The sequence below is a fragment of the Meleagris gallopavo genome, chromosome 2 (assembly GCF_000146605.3).
Source record: "Meleagris gallopavo isolate NT-WF06-2002-E0010 breed Aviagen turkey brand Nicholas breeding stock chromosome 2, Turkey_5.1, whole genome shotgun sequence".
In the NCBI taxonomy this organism is placed as follows: Eukaryota; Metazoa; Chordata; class Aves; order Galliformes; family Phasianidae; genus Meleagris; species Meleagris gallopavo.
In genome coordinates, this window is record NC_015012.2 from 47,413,788 (window position 1) to 47,430,584 (window position 16,797).

At 37.4% G+C, this 16,797-nt stretch overlaps 1 protein-coding gene across 1 annotated transcript in view; it reads left to right on the top strand.

Moving 5' to 3' along the window:
• Window positions 1-3,836: 3,836 nt before the first annotated feature.
• The window catches only part of PLEKHG1 (pleckstrin homology and RhoGEF domain containing G1), a 113,361-nt gene continuing 100,400 nt past the window's right edge, over window positions 3,837-16,797 (top strand). Inside the window, exon 1 of the mRNA XM_010707180.3 lies at window positions 3,837-3,929. The gene's annotated coding sequence lies outside the window, so the exon portion shown is untranslated. The remainder of the gene's footprint in view (window positions 3,930-16,797) is intronic.

Genomic DNA, 16,797 nt, shown 5'->3' on the forward strand with positions numbered 1-16,797 from the left:
TCATCTGGAGTACTGTGTCCAGTTCTGGGCTCCCCAGTACAAAAAAGACAGAGATCTCTTGGAAAGAGTCTAGCAGAGGGCCACAAAGATGGTGAAGGGCCTGGAGCATCTCCCCTATGAAGAAAGGCTAAGTGAACTGGGTCTGTTTAGCCTTGAGAAAAGAAGACTGAGAGGGGACCTGATCCAGGTTTATAAGTATCTAAGGTGTGGGGGGCAGAGTGGCAAGGCCAGACTGTTTTCAGCAGTGTGTGGAGACGGCCAGAAATTGGAGCACAAGAAGTTCTGCGCAAATGTGCGTAAGAACTTCTTTACGGTGAGGGTGACAGAGCACTGGAACAGGCTGCCCAGGGAGGTTGTGGAGTCTCCTTCTCTGGAGATATTCAAGACCCACCTGGACGCCTACCTGTGCGATCTGCTTTGGCAGGGGGATTGGACTTGATGCTCTCTGGAGGTCCCTTCCAATGCCTATGATTCTGTGATTCTGTGAGTGAAAAGATAGTATTAGACTACTTGTCAGCACCTCTGTCCTAGACCACTAGTGTATAGCACAAAAGGATTGGGTTTCACTTCTTAGGAAAACTGAAGTGAAGAAGGTCTTTAAGACTCCCGAGAGAAAAGCAGTAAACTCTCTGTCCTGCTAGTGGAAAATATTTTGATTACCTTCTGTACAGAGTATGCCTAGAAAAGAGAAATTTTCATAGTATCATAGAATGGGTTGGACTGCAAGGGACCTCAAGGATCATCAAGCTCCAACTTTCCTGTCTCAGACAGGGCTGCCAACTAATCTAATATTAGATCTAATTATCTAATACTAGACCATGCTGCCCAGGGCTCCATCCAAGCTGGCCTTGAACACCTCCAGGAATGGGGCATCCACAACCTCTCTGAGCAGCCTGTTCCAGCACCTCACCAGTCTCATAGTAAAGAACTTCCCCCTGACATCCAACCTAAATCTTCCTTCCCTCAACTTAAAACCATTTCCCCTTGTCCTGCCATTATCTACCATTGTAAAGAGTAGACTTCTCTCCTGTTTATAGGCTCCCATTATGTATTGAAGTGCTGCAATGAGATCACCCCACAGCCTTCTGTTTTCCAGGCTGAACAAGCCCAGCTCCCTCAGCCTGTCTTCATAGGGGAGGTGCTTCAGCCCTCTCATCATCTCTGTGGCTCTCCTCTGGACTCTCTCCAACAGCTCTTTTTCTTGTATTGGAGGCCCCAGACCTGGACACAGTACTCCAGATGGGGCCTCACAAGGGCAGAATAGAGAGGGACAATTACCTCTCTGTCCCTGCTGGCCACCCCTCTTCTGATGGAGCCCAGGCAATTTTAAAGAATGTAAACTTTTTTTTTTTTTTTTTCAGATAATGTAGAAATAATAGGACAAACAACAATACATTTGGATAATCAAGTTCTTCAAGTGGACAAGCATGTTTTTCTTGTGACAGTGTTTCTTGTGTAAAAGTGTGCAATATTCTTACACTGATGTGTAAGAATTATTACACTTATGTTCAACTTAATCGTTCAAAATTCACAGGATGAAAAATTTATTTTTCTTTCAGAATTTTGTCATATACTAAGATTAAACCAAAATCTGTAGAAAATATTTTTTGAAAAATTAAGAAAACTGATGTAAGATTTCTCCATAGCATCCTAAATATTGAACTTCTATTGGTTCTTATGTGACTATAGGACCCAGCCAGAAGTTATTGATCCAAAGGCTTTGGAAGGCTGTTGGGTGTTCTGGAGTTTATAGAATAGCTCTTTCCTGTGGGTCAGTGATTTTATTTGGGAACTAAGAAGCTGTTGTGGATTAAACTTATCAAACCAGAGTGCTTCTAAAAATATTTAAGTTTCTTTCAGTTTTGCCTGGTTTTCTGATCCATGTGTGTAATTAAATGATCATGGTTATTGCTATTTCTTATGTGTTGACAGTCTGTCTTTTTCTAGGCTTAAAGAAACTACTTTCTCTAGCAATTGGAATGAAATCTTTTGCCTCTGGAGGATTGAGAATAAGGGAGCTTGCATAGACTAAATGGAAAGTAGGATGGTAATTACAGCTCATGCTGTATTTTGATTTCACTTAATTTACAGTCTGAGGTACAGCAAGTTAGCTGGGTATTTGAATGTTACAACTGTTGCAGTCTAATTACAAGAATCTAATAAGACTACTCATGTATTTTCTTTTTCAGATTCATAGAAGCGTTCTGGAAGTTATTCTATGTATTCAGTTGCAAATGGAGAAAAACTAAATTCTGTAAATAAAACAGTAATTATAATTGTCACTAAGAAGGGTAAAAAAGACACCAAACCTGTGAAGTTGCTTTGTAGTGTTGATATATTGTGGTAAACTTAGCAATTGGATGGGGGAAAGAGTGTTGATATTTCTTTCTATCTTTCCTTCAGTCTATTTTTTTTTTTAATTAAAAAGCATTTTTTCAGATGGAGTTGTGTTTTTGTATTTAAAAAAAACAAAAAAAAAGAACAGCATGCTACATTAGCAAGACTGAATTGATTGTATGACTGTTTAAGTTGAAAGTAGACCAATATTTTTTGAATAGATTTTTTAAACATAAAATCTTGCCTGTTTATGGTTTGGTTCCCCTAGACCAAATTAACTTGGACACTCGGCTGAGATTCTATTTATTCTGGCATAGGAACAGGCATTGGGCAGAACTTCGTGGTCCCAAAAACCTGGTAATGGTGAGAGGCCTCTGTTCCCAGCCAGCTGAATGCCTGAGGTATTTTGCCATACAGGAAATCAGTTGCAGATGAATGTGAACTGTTTCCACTCCAAGTACATAAACATGCCTTATGGCAATATAAAGAAAAGGAAAAAAATATATTATTATTTTTAAATCCAGTCTTGCATTCAATAGCTACCTGAAAGTTCAGAGGAAGAACATTGATATTCTGTTTCTGTGGGTTCTTCCCTGTCACATCTGGCTGAGTCTGTAGCACAGAAATAGCGATGGAGGAAAAGAGAAGCAAATTAACCTTGAAATGCTCCAGAAGATGCAAACATCAACCAGTGGCTTAGAGAAATGAAAATAATAAAAAAAGAGATCTGTGTCCAGTTTCTAGTTGATGTTTTGGGTGATACTGTGAAGCTGGGAAGGACTATAAGTTTAACTAAGGAAATGAGTTCTTTCCCTTATAAAATCAAGAAACCTGTGCTTTTGAAGACTTTAATACAGGTTAATAACTTCTAGAAAGAACTACATCACAACTCTATCAAAATAGTTGCTTTTTATTAAGTGGTAGATGAAATGGTATCTGTTTTTGATCCTTTGAAAGTAGCTAGATCAGATGCAGGTAGCAGACAGATCTAGAAAATAACTAGTGGATCTGATTTGCCTAACAGATACCTATGTGTCCTTTCATTGCTCAGCAGGGAAGTGGGGGATCATTTGGACAGTGGTTTCCAGGCATTAAAGATAATTAGGTTTAAAATCTGTGCTAACAATTTCTAGAAGCAGTGAGTGCCCTGAAGCTGTCAGTGTTTAGAGCTTGGAAATTGGAGAGCACTTTCCTACTCCACTGTAGACTTAGAGTGTAACCTTAGATAAACTGTTTCATCTAGATTTTAATGACACGTAGGTGGGGAGGTACTCGCAGGGGTGGTAATGGGATTTTCAGAATCACATTAGTGTCTAATTCCTGTTGAAAATCTAATACCTTTAGTCTGTCTTAACCAGATTCAGCACATGCTATGTTTTTGTTTCAGATACTGTTAAAGGTAAAATGCAAAGGCAGTACTAGGGCCGTGGCTTCAAGTATATAGAGCTTGGTGACTATGTCTTCCCCAGAGGGTTAGGTTTGTGCTCTATTGTATCTTTTCTCTAATTCCTTAAATTTTGCAGGATGCCATAGATTGAAGAGAAGAGAGGAAAAGTGATTCCACTTTGCCTAACTTGACAGTGATTTTTTTGGTGAGTGCTCTAGCTATATATATATATAATTTTTATAATGTTTATTCTTCTGGCTGAGCTAAATATTGTTGGCATTCAGTGAAAATGCTCCAAATAAACCACGAGACTGTTTGATATGCAAATCCCATGTAATACCATAAAGGCCAGAGATACTAGCCAAAATGGTGGGGTTTTTTGATGTGCCTGCAAGTTTGGATAATATAAAAATTTGGAGGCATCCAAGCAGTTATGACAGGCTAAGACCGCAGTTTTAGTATCTGTTTCTATAACTATTTTATTTTATTTTTTTGCTGAAGTTCTGTAGCTAAAGTTCTGCTTAGTTCCTTTTATTCTGCCCTTTTGGAGGTAGAAGTGGTGTTTTGATAGAGAAGGAACAGTCCTATAATTAAGCAGAATATAGGTGTTGGGAGATCCGGGACTTTTGTCTTCTGCAGAGATTTCCCATATTGCTTCTGTCATTTTGAGAAGAAATTAATTTTTCTTTCCAAGTTTACTTTTTTAGGAGGTTTTTTTGGTGGACTCTTACTATTGAAGTTCCTGGGGGACCTGAGGAATTTGAGAGAATATAGAAATGCAAGAGTATATGTGAACGAAATATCTCTTGATTGGAGTAGCTGATTACATTCATTTTGCTATCTAAACATCTCTGTCGTTCCAGACATCTTCACAGTAGGGCTAGTCTGAGACTACAGAAAATGTTAAGATGGCTTTAGGCAAGAAGGTCCCTTTTTCTTCATTATTCCTCTTTTTTTACCAAACATCTCAGTCCCGATGACAACCCAAAGGAATCTTTTCTTCTCTCAGAAGAAAGCAGGCATTCAGTGATGGGCTTTGAGGGGAACTGCACAAACACTGCTGTTTGGAAAAAACTCTGTGATTTATAAATAACCTATTTTGCTCCTTCTAGTTGAGGGAACTAATGCTGGACTCAGTATAGTATGGATTAATTAAAGAAAAGAAGTAAATTATGTTAATAGCCATAGGCAACAGAGGGAATATTAATGTACTATAGTAGGAAACTAAATAAATAAGTATCATAATGTAGGGCTTTTAATTCATTTTTATAGTATCTATAGGTGATCCAGTTGTGATCAAATGTTTACACAGTTTCAGAAGTGTGGCAGTTTTGTCCCTTCCAATATTTTGAGGTTGCATTTCTGATAGACACTAGCATGATTGCTTAGCATCCAGCTGAAGCTTACATCTGTTAAACATTAGTGAGATCTTTCCTTTGGATCCAAGGGATAACTGTGTCTGTAAGTAGGAAACCATTTTGCAGAGGATGAGAGAGGAAAGACCAGAGATTCTTGGTATTTTATAAAAATAGCCATTTGGATTTGAATAAAGCCGCACGCTTTAACATAAACAAACAAAAAATTGGGTTGACCTAAATTCAGTACGCTAGTTGCTTGTCTTATTTGCTGATTAGTTAATTGCCAGCAATTTTTTTTCCTTCCACAAATGTGGAGGGGCAGAGCGTTCCCAGGCCCCACACAGCATGTTGTTTTATTTAGCTGAAATTTGTGCATATTAAAATGCACATTAAGTATTGATCTCATGACCTTAGGAAGTGAACTGCTTGCACAAATTCCACTTCCCCCCCCAACCCCAGCCTTGAATTCTGTTTCATTTCATGCATTGCTTAGCCTTTATTTCTGAGTTGTAGTGATTTTTAATCTGTTTTTATAATGAACAGAAAAGCTAAATGAGACTGAAGACTCAAATGAATTATCTTCTGAAAGCAGAGAAAACATTGTTTGTACGCAGGTCCTAAGAAGCAGAGGATTTCCTAAAATTCTTTGGGATAAATTGCAGACAAGAACACAGTTTACAGCGTTTCAGAATACTGTTGAATCAACAAAACTGGAGTGTGTGGGAATGTTTCAACTGAAGGCATGAGTGATTCAAGGACTAAATGAAGAATATTTAGCAAGGAATTAATATTTTTTCATTTTCCCACAAAATTAAAGTATGATAAGTGGTGTTCTGCAAAAGTAAAAGCTTATTGGTTTGGACAGATGCAGCTTTTAGGGACAAGTGTTAACTCTGTACCAAGTAGTTACCAACAATTTTGGCAAGTTCTCTTCAAGTTCCAAAACTAAATATAGATGTTTTAAGAATATTTAATCCTGAGATTTTTTAGGGGGGTGGGGCAGACAGTTTATGAAATTTGTTTATGTGTTGATATTATCAGTTTGAATTGCAAGTATGATGTGCTTTTAATGGTTTAAATGAGTTGCAGTTTAGAATACGCTAATCTTTGGGTAGAATGAATATGGAATTGAGCAACTCAAAATCACGACATCTAGTGTAGTGAGGGGAAAAAATAGCACATCCATATACTTGTTCAGAATGAGTTTTAAAACGCTGCATTTATGCTGTAGGCCAATACAAGTTTGAAAAACAGACAAAATTTCATTGATCAATGCATCTCCGTTTGCTTTGTTTGGGCCAGGTATGAGGACTTGCATACTATGTGGGATAGAAGGAATGATGCATGCCCGCATATAAGCTTGTCTGTGAGTCTGTTCTATTTTTGGTACGCAATGGAGAAAAGGTGCAGTGCAAAAATAGGGGTGTTAGTTGTGGTGTGAAGGCCTGTTGAAGTTTCTTATTGCAGAAAATGCCTACCAGATTATTAGTGCAGCTGCATGAGTATCCATGGGAATATTCAGGGCTTAATATAGCATACTGGATTAGAGTCTAATACTTTAATTAAAGCTACCACTTTTTAATAAGTTTTCCCCAAACCCTTTGCTGCTGATTGCTGATACAGACCTAATATGAACTGCATCTTTAAGGTTGCTTGCTGTTGGCAATTTTATGAAACCTCTAATTCTACTTCATAGTTTACAGGACAGCTGTCCAGTAACTGTGAAATTTAACAGAAGCCTGCACAGTTCTGTCTGGGTTTCTCAAGATATTAATCCAAATAACTTATGCCAGTGACCTACTGAAAGTCTAAACCTTTAATACATATAAACTAAGTTCTGTAAAAATTGTGTTAAAAAAAAAAAAGGCTTTAATTGATTAAACATCTTTCGCAGATGCTATCTTATTTTCTTACCAGTTCATATGTTTCAGGCTTTCAGCTGCCAAAAAGATCCCATGAAAAGAATTGCCTGGACAAATTCAGGAATAATATAATAAGGATTTTGTATATTCTGTGGTCAAGGGATTTTTTCAAAGTTTTTGATCTTAAGATGTTGAACAAAAATTCTTATCTCTACCTTTATTTAAAAGCCAACCCAAAGACAAGCTGCTCACCCCTACTTTCCTCATGCTCCCTCAAAGCAGTCAGTCCTTTCCAGCTGCCGTCTCCTATTGTTGTGGTCAGATGATCAAGGAAAAGTGTATGCTTCCTTTTGTGTCCAGTAGATAGGAGTTCTTAACTGATGACTGCTGCTTTCTTTCTGACATAAAGGAAATGAATGGGCAGCAGTGATTATAGCACATCTGTTGTTTTCTGTTGAGCATCCTGTACAGCAGTGAAACTGACTTGAAGACGACTTTTTTTTTTCCTGTTCAGGACTAGTTAGTAGAGGGGATATGGGTGACATGTGACAGCATTGTTCCTTTGTCACAGGTGTAGTCAGAGCAGAAAAACAAATAATTGGGAAAGAATGACTTGTTTATGTTTTACAAATAAGTGTGTCTTACAAAAAAACCCAGTTGTTGCAAAAGCTCTGGGGATGTACTGCGCTTTGGTTGCCCTGGGTAGGTAATGAGTTCTATCTTCATGGTGTAGTCCCTGCATGGTAGGCATTTAAGATGGTTCTTATATCATAAAGACATGAATGGAAGTGGGGTGCTCTCAGTGCAATCCCTTATACTCTCTGTGCAAGTGTTTTGCTCACTCTCATCTCACAAAGTGTGTGAGAAAGGTGTTGATTGAAAGAGCTCTCTAAATCAGAGTCCTTACACTTCATTTGTTTTCCTTTATTTCTTTTTCTTTTTATTATGCTTAGTTGCAGCATGTCTTGTAAGCAAGGTGCCAGTACTCTATTTTTGAACTTGCTAAATGTGCCGGTACTTAAAGAGTCAGTATTTATGCTGAGTTTAGATGGAGCTGTTTAACTGATTCTAGTGTGCTGGGTAGTGCTGCCCTCTTTCTTTGGAGTTTCTGATATGTGCCTGCTAAAATTGCCTTTTGTTTTTTTCTTTCCCCCTCAATGTGTATGTGTATCTTTTTTTCCCAATCCTATCTTGCCATTTGACATACCAAGATCATCTTTGCCCCTTTCTTCTTGAGGATCTCCATCAATTAACAGGGGGAGTGTTGAAATGTACAGCTTTGTATGCCTAAGATGCTTTTTAGCTGGAGGTTTACAGGCTTTTTAGAGCTAAGCAGGTTTTTCAAATAACAGGTGCATATGTCCACTAGAGATCGGAAAAGCGAGCAAGAATAAACAGTGCTGTAAATGAACATCAACATAGTTAATGATGCCATAAATCAATCATGCTGCAATTATGGCCTAGAGGTACATATGCACTTATGGTGTTGGCAGAACAGGTATCAGTGTGATCCCCTCCTTGGGTACTACTTCTACCTGCACTCTAAACTCACAGACTGTGCAGAGTAATTAACTGCATAGTGGTCCAGCATAGCAAAGGTTAAACTTCTGTCATGGCTTGCTTTTTCCTGTAAGTGTGAATGGCTGTTATCTTAGAAAGCATTATTATATCTGTTCCAGCCAAATGCACTTGTATGAACTTCTGAGGAGGTATTTGGTGATATTCAGAACACATTTCAGAAAATTGATGTTTTCAGGTTTCTGGAAAAATGAGCTACATAAAAACAATTTTGAGTCTGTCTTTCTGTCTGTTTTTCCATCTTTCTGTCTTTCCATCTTCCTTGTAGTCTTGTAGTAAATTTAGTCTTTGTGGGTTTGGTTTTGTTTTTTTTTTTTTTGAAGGGGGGTGCAGTGGTGTTTTGTTTGTCTTTGATAGGCTTGTCTAAGGGTAATTTAAGCAATTAAATAATCCTTTTGCTTTCTGAATGAGATACACAGAGCCACTGTTCATGCCTCCAAAGCTTTTCCAGCACTTAGCCTATCCCCACAGGATTTTGGACTTATCTTGCATCTGTTGGCAAGCATTATGTTGTAGCTAAATATTAGTCATGGCACTAGCCAAGTAATACAGGAAAACCCCATACAAATCTGTATTTGCTGTATTTGCTACTTTTTTTTTTTTAAGTCTGTTCAAGGGACAGTGTTAATGTTTATGGTAAGTTTTAACAATCATAGCAGTGCCTCAGTGCAGAGTGTAGAACTGTCTCTCGCAATAAACTTTTGACTATTTGTGAGACTTAGTATATTCCACTTGTTATACAGAGGTTTGCTAAAATGCATGTATTATGGAATCCGAGCTCTGGGAATGGTTATGACATCTTTCATCTTGAGCTAAGGATGTAGTAGGTGGATGGTAGCAGGGCTGGAGATTGTTTTACAAAGAGCTCAAAGAAAGCTCTTTGTTTTGAGCATCGATGACTGTACACTTAGAACAAAATCCTTACAAAAATACTTTTTCTTTTGGGGCAGATACTCACCAGAGCATTGTGATTCATAGCTGTTCAGTAAAAGAAACTGTAGCATGAACTTCAACCCTGAAAGAAAGATTAGCTACTGCTGTTATCAGCACAGACATCACTTTGAAGATACTGAACATCTGGTTTCCTTCTGGGAGAATTACATTTTGTCCACTTGACCCTTTGTAAAAGTAAATATTTATACTAGTTACATTTTGTAGAGATTAAAAAAAAAAAATCTAATACATGGGGGAAATATCCTACTTTGCATACTTAGCTAGAGTAACATAAGTGCAGTACCTCAAATGCTGTTTGGTTTTCTATTCATGAGTTTCTTTTGTAATTTATAGTAATACCAGAATAGAGTCTATGCTTTCCCTTTCCTTCCTCTATTTCATTCCTTTTTTTTTTTTTTTTTTGGATAAAACATTTCTCTTTTTCCTCACTCCCTTGTTACTTCCCAAGAATGTGTTTGTTGCCCCCACAGACATTTTAGACACAAGGATAAATCCAGCATGAATATTATGATTAGTACATGATAATAATTTAGAAATGTGAAGTTGCCTAGTAAATATAGTATATTTTGTTATTTGTAGCATCTCTGCCTTCCGCGATCAAATGGAGGCCAAAGATGTGTATTCTAATCCTGTTTTCAAGGTTAAATAGCATCTGAAGTCATAGTTATTATACTTGTTTCTTCTATTTAGAAAGACTGTTTTGGAAAAAAAATACTCTTCATAAGTTCAGATTTAAACACTACAATTGTTTGTTTTGTGGGAGTATAACAGTGAGTGAGCATCCATCTTTAAAGGACACAATGTGTAGCCATTTCAGTAAAAAAAGACATTAGGCTTTGTGAAATATTGCACTTGAAAAACATTAGAAAATGAAGTCAGGATTTTTTTTCAGCTTTTTTTTTTTTTAAATATAGGACTTCTCAGAAGTGGTGCACATTTTCTTGTCAAAATAATAATGCTATTTAAAACTCAATCTTACATTTGGCAGGAAGTTCTGTTGGTGTGTTTTTTATCATTTTTGTTTATACATATGAATTAATTTTTCTTAAAAAAATAACAAAACAAAACAAAAGGTATTTTCAAAATTCTACATTTTATTTTTCTGTAAGTTAGGAAAATAGTTGTCTAGCAGTTTCTAGTATACTGATGTTTGTTTTGGGGATTTGTTTCCGTAGAAGATATTCTTTCTTCGTTTTAATATGAACAATCTGACAAACGTGTTAGAATGGTTTGGGTTGGAAGGAACCTTTAAGAACATCCATTTCCAACCCCCTGTTATAGGCAGGGACACCTCCCTCTAGACCAGGTTGCTCAAAGCCACATCCAGCCTATCCTTGAATGTTTCCAGGTAGGGAGCATCCACAGCCTCTCTCGGCAACCTGTTCCAGTGTCACCATACTCACAGTACAGAATTTTTTCCTAGTATCTAGTCTAAATCTACCCTCTTCCAGTTTTAAACCATTTTTCCTTTGTCCTTTTGCTACATGCCCTTGCAAAAAGCACCTCCTCAGCTTTCCTGTAGGCCCCCTTCAGGTACTGGAAGGCCACTATAAAGTCTCCCTGGATCCTTCTTTTCTCAAGGCTGAAAAGCTCATATTTTTTAGGTCTAAGATACATTGATATGTAATGGGCCTTTTTTTACTGCCTTCCTTTTTGTTGGATGTACTAATGCTGAGTGTATACTAATTTTTGGGGTGAAGTCCAAACTCCAAAAGGCGGCGTGCCACTTCTAGTCTCAGAATAGAGAGCTTTTGCTCAGGTGAGTTAGAGGATAGTAGAAAGTATTTCTGCCAGATCTGCATAGAATCTAACCTAAAACTTAAATCAAGAGTTTTCTGTGTTTATTTTGAGAGTAAGATCATAGTTCTAAGATTTGCCTCATGCACCACTGTTTATGAGAAATTATATTATAGCGGACTTTAAGCGGGACATTATGATTTAAAAATTTATTGTCTCTCTGAAACACGTCTGGTAACACAAGATATAAAGCTATTAATTTGGGTAGAACAATGAGTTCTTTATGAATTGGCACTAACTCATTTAAATTTGCTCCTGAATTAGTGATGATCAAGGGAGAGTAGTCTGCAATAATGACCATCTTCAAGAGCTACTTCAACTGTGGTAACACACTGGTGCCATTCATAATATAACTGCTATGCGTATAAAAAATAAATAAAAGCTGGATAAAAGCATAAAATTCAGATAATCTTTTTGCAAACAGTTTGTTGTCTTTTACTTTGTAGTTTTTGAGGGTGTTTCTTGTTTTTCCTTGAATCAGCAGTGGTAGACCTACTGACCTCAGACTTACGCTGAGTAGCATAGAGGTGGAGGTTTTCTACTCTGGAGTGAGCCTGACTGCTCTGCCAAAAGTAAGAGAATCTTAGGAAGTGACTTTATCATTCAGTGTCATTTTCTGTTTTCCAGTTATTCTCCATTCCTGAGAAATTCGACTCCTCCTGCCCCCAGGAGGAATAAATGTCATGAAACCAAAATGTTTGCCATGATTAGCCATGGTGCCACGTAGTATGTATGATAATCAAATGAGTCCCCAGATCTTTGTTGTTACTCATTCCATGCACCTAGGTTGCAACCCTAAATGTAGTTTAAATGCCTGAAGTTGTAACTGTCATAAAGCTTTATTACAACCTTTCAGCACTGAGCGAAGAGTACATTTCTTGATATTGTTAAACCATATTTTGTCTTATCTGTACCCATATCAGGTGCAAGGATATAGATACTTGAGCAAATTCTTTAGTGTAAATAACTGAATATGTGAGGGAGACATGAAATTCCTCTGCACGAGCAGTTTCCTTCCCTGGTTCCCTGCATATTACTTTTCAAAGATGAATGATATAATCCTGTTGTATGCTTGCTGGAAATGAGATAAGTAGTTGGGGCTTTTCCTTGAAATGAAATTGGCATTGCTGATAGAAAAAATCATGCTTAATTCTGTGTTTGTGGAAGGCATAATGTAAGTATACATTCACGTATATATAAATAGGCATAATGTAAATATTGCAATATCTCTATAGTATTGTACTTCCTGCAGTTGATCTTTATCTGTAAAAGAAAACAAATCATTTTCCCTTGATGATTATCTCGTGTTAATCTAGGATTGCTTAGTTGTATTTTTAAAGATGTTGCTCGTGATAGATGTTTTGGAGATGCCAGTGCCCACTGGTGCTTTGATAGGCTGAATTAAAGATGGGAAATTGACAAAGTATGTCTCATACCCCATATAAAGTATTAACGCTTAATTTGTGCTGTTTGGATTTTCCCCACAGCCTGCAGTACCAGGCTCACACTTACAAATAAAATGCATACAAAAAATACAAATACCTAAAATTAGTCTTCCAGTTCAAATATTTTAACATACATATAATGCTTATGGCTTCTAAGGAAGCCATCATAGCCTGCGGTTTGCCTTCTGACTTAATGAGTAAGGTCATTTCAGCCTTCTTTTTACCACTTGCTGGAGAGCTTCTGCTAATACCTGAGTGGAGAGGGAAAATATTGCTTTTTGCAACAGCTCTAGCAGCTTTTCTTTCCCAGAAGCAGAACAGGGTGCCAAAGGATATAGATGATCACACACACAGGTTGCTGCTGCTCTCATGAACCAGAATGGTTTTAGCAAGGCCCAAAATCAAATTTAACAGTTGTCAAAAGGTTTGAAGTTGGTAGTTAAGGTGATCTGATTTAACTGGTATAAATTAATAAATATTAATTTATAATAAATAATAAAATTCTTGAACTTGCATGTAGATTTTTGCCTTCAGCCACTTTGGGAAAAGGCAAAATAGCCCTAGAAGCATTAAAAAAGTATGTTACTGTAACCCTCTGGGGTTTATATAGTCCAAATCTTGTTCCTTGTCTTTGCTTGTTTTTATATCACACCTACGTTGAAAATGAAACCAATTAATAAGATTGTTTGGAGAGAAGTACTATATAGATACCTGCTTTAAAATAGATAAAATGTTTCTTACATTTAGATCAAAAGCTTTCAAAATTTCCCAAGATTATTAGTAATTTTGAAATTTGGTCATGACTTCAACTTGAACTGAAATGATTTTTTGAAGAATGGCTCCTGTTTTCCACAAATTAGCGCAGATTCCTAAGTGACTAATCAGTTTTGAAATGTTTGGCCTTACTTTTGTAATAAGGTGCCTTGCAGCTTCTTTCCTAACTGTGTAATAGCCTTTGCTAAAGCTGTGAAGGAGTTGGAGTTAAGCAAGCAGCAACAACAAAATCCAAACCACAAAAAATCTCACTTCTATTAAGGATCTGCTTTCCATTTCATGGTAGCATTACCCTGATAGTGTCGGAGGGACTGCCCAAACCTCAGACTCGTGTGTTCCCAGAGGTGGTATCTTGGAATGTCCTGTCCCTGCAAGTGAGCTGTGAAAAGTGGGGGAGGTAGGGACCAAGGAGAAGAAAAAGCTTATAAACAGCAGAATTTGAAACTGGCGTGGCAGTAGTTTGGTTGATGTGCCATGACAGGTCGGCACTTAGAGAGGAATGAGAACCCCTGTTTGGCAAAAAATGCTGGCAGTCTGGTGATAGCACTGGAACCGCTACACAGGTTGAGGGGAGGGCAGGGAGAAGAAGATGGGGGTGAGAAGGAGGTGGAGTGACTGCAGTCAGATCTAGAGGAACAAACACTTCTTTCTCTAACTGCTCCTATTGCTTAAATGGAGTAAGGCTTCTGGGCTGCATTAACTCTTTTGCTTCTGTGGTAGAATGGTTTCCTGCTTTTTCTGGTAATATACACAGCCCTTTATGCATTTGAAATTTTGAGATACAACAGTCTTCTTTTCTTTTTTAATTTGCCTTGCTGAATATGCTGACATCATCTGGGAGCCCAGATGCTGGTCTTACTTTGCTGTTCCCCCTGCTGGATCCAGCTGAAACTTGGGGTCATTAGTATGCACTTCGTGTGTTGGCATCCTCCAGAGTGCAGAATGTGGAATAGGCAGTAAGAGTGGAAGAATGGGGATTTTTATGTACCAAAGGCTGAATTACTTAACTTGAAATAGCATTTATTGGAACACATTTATGTTTTTGCTTCAGCAAATCAGTATTTAATATTTGAATAAAACATTAAGGCTTATAAATGTACATATATTTAGTTGTATATCTTGGCAGGGCTTTAGGTTTGTTCCTCCATCACTGAATATGGGAGGCTATTTTGTAAGGTTCACCTAAATTATTTCTTCCCTTAGAAAGTGGAAGAAAAGGAACTTTCATCTGAATTCATTGGGCTTAGCTCAGAGAATTCAAAAGGCTTTGGAAATTCGCTGAAGTTCTTGATACTGAACTGAGTAATATCCCCTTGAATATAGTCAAGTCTGTTCAGAGATTTGTCCCTCTCCCCATCCCCCACCCTTATTTGTATTGATTTCTAGTTCTAGATCAAATGGACACAGAAATGAGAGAAAAGATGTGTTCTCCAGAAGCTTTCTTATTCTTGTGACCTAACTTTGTGTTCTGTGTTTACATAAATTGAAGTAAATGGAAAAGCTTCAGATATCACTCTGTCAGTGGGAATTACACTGCCAGTGGGAAAACAATGTAAGCTATGGCTTTTATTTCTTTCTGAAACCACACTGCTGATATACATGTCATAAAAAATTACTCAATATGAAAGAAGTATGTGTGATTGTTTCTTATTGCTGGTTATGGTATAAGATTTGATACAGTACAGTACAGTGATTTGTTGATGTTAACTTATTTGTATCCCTCCACACTTCTAATACAGTGCAAAATATTTACATGCCCTTGAAACTTCTTGACATGATTTTGGGAATTATATTGGTTTTAGCTTATTTAAGGAAAATTGAATTGCTTTATGTAGCCAGTTGCTCTTTTTCATCATCTTTCTGAGGATAGAAATGAAATACTTGATTGCTCCTTTCTCATGCTGTTTACATATGAATATGTGATACATCTTTTACTCTCTTAAAACTTCCCCGGATGAGAAAAGGTAGGAAGAGAAATATCCCTGTGTCAGTGATGACAGTTCTGACAACACAAGAGAAAGGAAAGCTGACTGTTTAATGTGTGACGGGTTTCTGATTCTCTACTTGTGGCATAAAAATCTTCACTTCCCGTTGTGGTTAAAATGGAAACTTAAGAAAGTTGGTCTTCAGCACTGGTGTGAACTATTCTGGAGGAGAAGAGAAGATATCTAGGACTTCTATTCAAAGTGAGAAGTGTAAATAACAGAAATTTTTAAAAAGGCATGCAGCCTTAGTATTGTCTAAGACTTCTCAAAATGTAAGGTAACACTGGTGGAAATCCTTTATTGAATACCGCAACTGTATCCAAACATGTTTCCAAATGATCGCTGTACCTCAGATAATTTTAAATCTAAAGCATGAAAGGATTTGGGGTGATTTTTCTCCTATCTAACAGAAAACTACAAAGCAACATTCAGTTCTCCAAAAAACGTCTCCTGGCACCAGCTGTGAAGGCTGTTGGTTCAAGAAGCTTAACAGATCTCTGGAAGACTCAGCACTTGTGTACTCTTTTATGATCTGTCCGTAAAGTAATATCAGAAAACTGTTATTTCAATGCATAATAGATATTTATTTGGTACTATGTTTGAAAGCTAGGTCAAAGTACAAAATTGTGATTAACCAGAGACTAAGCATGAATGAGTATAATTTTAAGCTATATAATTTCTCTGTGCTCTTCGCTAGGAATATGCATTTAAATGCCACAAATATAAGTAGGCTAATCTTGCAATTGCAGGACTCTTCTGATCTGGGGATGCGATATTCAAAGCTGACATATACAGAGAGAGGGCCTTGGCTCACCGTAGCAATTAGTCCAAGTATTCTGTAGATAACTGCCAGCTTTGGCTCTAAAAATGTATTATTTGCAAGTCACACTTCAACACTTGTGCTCTGGAGATGTTTGATAAATAATGTGGTGTTTTTACAGGAAATGTCCCAATCTTAGTTACGAGGCCATTCATTCTGACAACTTACTTACAAGTGAGTGTGCTCAGTGCTGTTGTTTATATTTTATTTATTTCCTTTTTTCCATGTGTATGCAGTGTGCAAATATATAACTAAGTATATACACCCAGACATACATACCTATGCAGTAGGGAGAAGGAGAAGCTGAGGAAGCATGCAGTGGTCCTGCTGCCAGGGCTGGGAGGCAGCCAGCAGCAGTACTTGGATAACTGGAACATGTCAGAGTTGAGAAAGCTTTATCCGTTGAATGTTTTATGGTCTTTGTACTGGTGTTTTCCTAATTTCATGTACTCTGTGATGAAAACAAAACCCCGGACATTTCCATTAATCACACTTTTCTC